This window comes from Pinus tabuliformis, chromosome 8, assembly GCF_031772625.1.
Source record: "Pinus tabuliformis cultivar Carrire ecotype Pingquan chromosome 8, CPIR1, whole genome shotgun sequence".
Lineage (NCBI taxonomy): Eukaryota > Viridiplantae > Streptophyta > Pinopsida > Pinales > Pinaceae > Pinus > Pinus tabuliformis.
In genome coordinates this window covers 1,162,842,718-1,162,848,353 of record NC_142294.1, presented here as the reverse complement: position 1 = coordinate 1,162,848,353, position 5,636 = coordinate 1,162,842,718, and positions in this window count along the sequence as shown.

Genomic DNA, 5,636 nt, shown 5'->3' with positions numbered 1-5,636 from the left:
CATGATTTTATTAGAAGATCCAAAAAAAATTATGATTGAAAGTTGTGATAAATATGAGTATTATTATGATACCTCTAAAGAAATTTGTTAGACCAATTAAACCTCCTAAAGGCTCATCAAAAACTCATGAAGAAAGTGAAAACTTAGAATTTATATTCTCCTAATCAGAGAAGCAGAGTGTTGAGACTCAATCACATATGGGGAGTATCTTATTGTAATTGGAGAACATAAATATTGAATCACAAAACCAACAACATAAGATTGTTTGATGGTAACAATCTTATAACATGGATATTCCAAATGGAGAATTACTTTGATCTACACCAAGTTCCAACCTTACAAAAGGTAAATATTGCATCAATGTTTTTAAAACAAGATCAACTGATGTATGTTACCAATGGCTTTGCAAAAGAAAAAAGGATTTTATTATATCTTGGGCCATTTTTTACATAGTAATTTATAGCACATTACGAGGATATTAAGAGCAAATTATACATTCTTTAGTCAATTGGTAAATCTTTGGCAAAAATTTATAGTTATAGAGCACAATCAACAATTCCAAAAGTTGAGCCTTAGCGTAAAGAACATTTCAGAGATAATTTATTAGACCTATTTACGGGAACTTTAAAGGAAATCATCCAAGATGAGGTGTGTATCTTTGAATCTAAATCTCTAGAGCATGCTTTCAATCTAGTTAGGAAAGTTGAAAGTAAAAATATGGCTACTAGGAAATTGGTCACTAATTGTTTATTTTTCATAATATATTCTAACTAATAATTAATTCCTGTGATTTGTTATGTTAATCTTTTCTTGCATTCAAATTAATCATAAAGCAATTACATAGAAGATATCAATAATAGAAACAAAATGCAAGTAAGATCATGGAGAGATAGCCAAACAAGAGACACAAGAGCTTACCCTGGGAAAACCCACATGGGGTAAAAACCTAGAAACCTTTTTCCTTAGAGAAATTATTCAATTCAAAAGAGATGGATCTAATTCTTCTAGCCAAGAATAAGGTCAAACCAACCAGCAATATCACTATGGTCAAACTGCGCTTAAGTCAAGTCACAAAGATTCCCAATCAACTTGGCCTAGTCTGATCTTTCTATGCTAAAGTTCAGCCTCCCAAAATTTGCCTAGAAACTCGGCCCTGTTGTTGCCCAAAAACTTAGACTTTTCCAAGAAATTATTGCCTACAGAACCCTTAGAAACTCACATGTGCACGGTAAAATAAGAGAGAGAATGCATGAGATGTCTTTGTCCTTATTCTTCGTCCTCCTTGTATTCTTATTCTTTTAGATGCCCATAAAACATCCTTTTGTCTTATTTGATCCAAACTACCCAAGAGGAGGAAGTCGAATGGCATATATATAGTGATCATGGTTCGATGAATGGGTGGTTGTCTGCTCCCTCTGAGCTCGAACCTCATCTAGTACAATATCTCTCAAATCACAATTTTGGGAGAGTCCTCTTGTCACAAGCATTGCTTCATTTTTCCACTACTTCCATCTATTGCCAAAGCCTTGGAAGTCCTTCACTATGTACCTAAAATAACCACTAGGAGGCCATGGAAGAAAAATTATAACAAAGCAAAGGATACAAATACAAGAGGCTAACTAATAGTAAAACAATAACAATAATAATCAAGGAAGAGAGATATAAGTTACTTATCTTTTTTTAGATTATAGGAAAATGTTAACTCCCTCTTGATCTTAGCCTTCTTATATCCATCTTGGAGATTTATCAACCTCGTCCTCATCATTTCATTCCTTCCATGCATGAGTTAGGGTTTCTTCCTTTAGCGGAAGCATGGATTAAGGTCTAGCTCTTAGCTTTTATCCACAAACCCTAGGGATTTCTTATCAAGCCTTCTAGACTGCTAAGGTTTACAAACCCTAGACTTCCAACTTTATCTTGACCTTTTTCATCTGCAAGTTTTCTTTCCAAAATCCAAATTTCCAAAACCATAAAATTTATATGTGATGAAATCAATCAAAGATGTATCAAGGTTAATAGTCCATTATAGCATATGACCTCAGGTAGCAACATATGCAAGGCATCTTTCAAGGTTCATTACATCAATACGGAATCCTACTTATGAACACATTTTGAAATGCAATGCAACATTTCCAAAGGAAATATAGGTCCCCAAAACTTCAATCCAATGTATAACACTTCAAGCTACCAAATATTTTGACCCTTATGTGAGAGACATACTTGAATAACTCCATGTGTAGTTACCCAAGATATATATTGAGAGAAGGCTTCCTTTAAGAATTCCAGAACCTTCAAATAACCATTTGACATTGCACCATATCTCATTTAATACAATCATACTCACAACAATGCAATGTAAGTCGTATTACTGTAGTATATGATATTACTGACTTTGCAACTTTAGGACAACTCTTTATTGAACTAATTCAAAGGAAATGGCCTGCACAGATTACTGATTTCAACCCATATAATATTTTAGTAAATCGAACACACTTTGTCCAACTCTCTTAGCCATCTAGAATCAAGACTTATGATGATGTTATTACTTCTTCTCTTACATGCTACAAATCAGTAGATGTTTCTACATTATTGAAACATTCCTTTGATAATCTTGTCACAAGCTGAATTTCCATCCTTCATCCTTACTTCATCGAACTAGATATCAACAACTCCAAAGAAAATTTTGATACAATTCTTACTACATACTTTTCACCTAGGCCCATCCTTGGTCCTCATTGACAGATATGTTGACAAGTGATCACTAGCATAGTCTTCAAGAATGTTTCCAAAGTAATTTTGATTTAAAACATAATCGTTGTGAGTAGCTTAAGCAATGATACATACTTCACACCCTAAGGATTCAAGGAAACATCAAATTTCAGGTTTTGTGGCGTTTTTATTTGACTGATACGATACAGATTTTCATTCCTGGACCTCATCTAGTATTGTAATGTGTAATGATTGGCAATCTTTATTTTTGAATGAGCCAAACAACTATGCATTGTATTATCATTTCTTGAGCCAGAACAAGACATAATCAATTTTTAAATAGGCCATATATTGAAAAACATTTCAACTTCATAAATCATAAAGCATTAGACAAATATTCTTCTTAAGAGATATTTCTTTTAATGTACAAGAATATCTAGAATTCACCTTGTGCAAATAAACTTATGCACAAGAGGTAACTTGTTGATTTTGTAGACAATGATATTTTGGATTACTTTTCACATTCCTTCAGACTTAGAGATTCCTCGGTATTCCTTGACCCCGTGTAACTTACGGAGGTAACTTTGACCTTTGTATTGGTCCTGAGGTTTAGAACTTAAGCTTTGGCCCTACTGCAACATGCTTTGAGGCCTTCTCAAACTAATGAAACAAACTAAGGATTTTTGGCCTACCTTCAACTAAGATACATTGGCCTTCTCTGAAATATTATAACGATCTAATAGACCTCCAACAATATGAATCTTGGTATGAAACTTCGACCTTCCTGAGGTCATTCAATTCATCTGAAATTAGATTAGATGGAATTTGTGTTGGCATTATGATTCAGGTGTTGTACTTGATGGCAAACGCCTTCAGGTGGTAAATCAAGAAGGACGCAGGAAATTTTGTTTAGCAAGCGCGTCCCCGCAGGTATTCCATACAGAACCCGCGTCTAGGGACGCCGGCCAGCCGTTCAGAAGGTGCGTCCGCCCAGTGCACACATTTCAAGATAGAGAAAAACTCGTGGGGGCTTCTTGTGTGGTATCTAGCCGACGATTGCGTGTTTCTCTGGTGTCGGCTCGTGGTATTGTTCCACGCTTTGGGGAGAAGCTTGCCTATATAAAGCAAAGGAGTTCATTTGGATTAGGCATCATCTTGGTTGATCATCTCTTGGTGTGATCTAGTCCATATCTTTAAGGGTAAATCTTCTAATGGACTACGATCTATATGGCGCATGATCAGATCTGTGGATCTGAGTGTTTGGGTTGGTTCTGAAGTCCTCTTATCTTCTATATCTAAAAGGACGCAGATTCAGTGAAGGGAAAAGTGCGCCGGGACGCAGTACAGTAAAGGATCAGGTGCGTCTCTGAAGCGAAGGACGCGGCGCGACTGTGGTATTGGGTGCGTCTCTGAAGAAAAAGACGCGGCGCGACTGTGTTGATGTGTGCGTCGGTCGCAGACAAGCAAAAGTAACAGTGCGTCTGCACGCAGAACAGCATAAGGTATACTGCGTCCAGTCGCAGGCCACAGAAAGAAAATATGCGTCCCTGTCTCAAGATGATCTGTTAACTGTATATTTCTGTTCATAAGGTGTTCTGGGTTGTTTCTGTAATTACTGATCTGATATCTGTAGTAGACTGTATCTGTTGTATACTTGTTGATCATTTTGAAAAAGAAGTAGGGGGTTGTAGCTCCCTTCCAGGAGAAGTCTGGAAAACAAGAAAAAGTTGTAGCTCTTTGCAGGTTGCAGCCTGCGTGCTGGTAAAGGACTGCACCAGTACAAAATCATTGTAAAAAGAATTTCTTGAAAGAAGATAGAGACATTATTGCAGCAGGTGGTTTTTCTCCTGCATTGGGTTTCCACCTTACATCTTGTGTTCTTTGGTGTGACTGTCTATTTTCTTTATTCATGCTCATTGTTTTATGGTACTGATATGCAAGAATATTTCAAAAGATCAAATAAGGAAGATTTGGTAAATTGCTAGATAATACTGATTCCCCCCCCCCTCAGTATTATTTCCAACAATTGGTATCAGAGCAGGTCCTTCAGAACAGCTTGATCGCTTGAAGGTAGATCGTTCATCATGAGCAACTACGAGAGAGAAGCATCAATCAGGCCACCCGTCTTCGATGGAACAAACTTCAATTATTGGAAGGTAAGAGTTACTGCATATCTTCAATCTCTTGGTACAGAAGTTTGGAACATTGTAGAATCAGGCTATGCCTTTCCTTCAGTTACTCCTACAGATCCAGCTGAGAAAAAGCAGTATGAAACAAATGCAAAAGCAGTCAGTACTCTATTAGGAAGTATATCTCAAACAGAGTTCATGAAGGTCATGCACTTCAAATCAGCAAAAGAGATATGGGACAAAATGATCACTAGCTATGAAGGAGATGAACAGGTAAAAGAAGCTAAACTTCAAACTCTCAGGATTCAATATGAGACTCTCAAGATGTATAATGATGAAAGTGTGGCTAATTATTTTCTTCGAGTAGATGAGATTGTTAATTGTATGAAAAATTTGGGTGAAGAAATAAAAGAGACTATAGTAGTTCAAAAGATTCTAAGATCTTTATCTCCCAAGTTTGAATCTAAAGTATCTGCAGTAGAAGAAAAGGAAAATCTCCGTGTTCTCACTATGTCTCAGCTGCATGGAATTCTAACTGCTTATGAAATGAGAAAGGGAGGTCCATCAGACAGAAGGGAAGCTGCTTTTAAAGCATCAGGCAAAGAAGATCACTATGAAGCATGTCATGTTCCAGAAGAAGAGGAAGAAGAATCAAACTTTGTCAGAAATCTTCAAAGGGGTTCTGGAAGGTTCAGAGGTAAGCTACCTTTCAAATGTTTTGCTTGTGGAAGAGTAGGTCATTATGCTGCAAAATGCTCTTATAAGGATAAAGGAAAGGAACCAGTTAGATGGAACAAG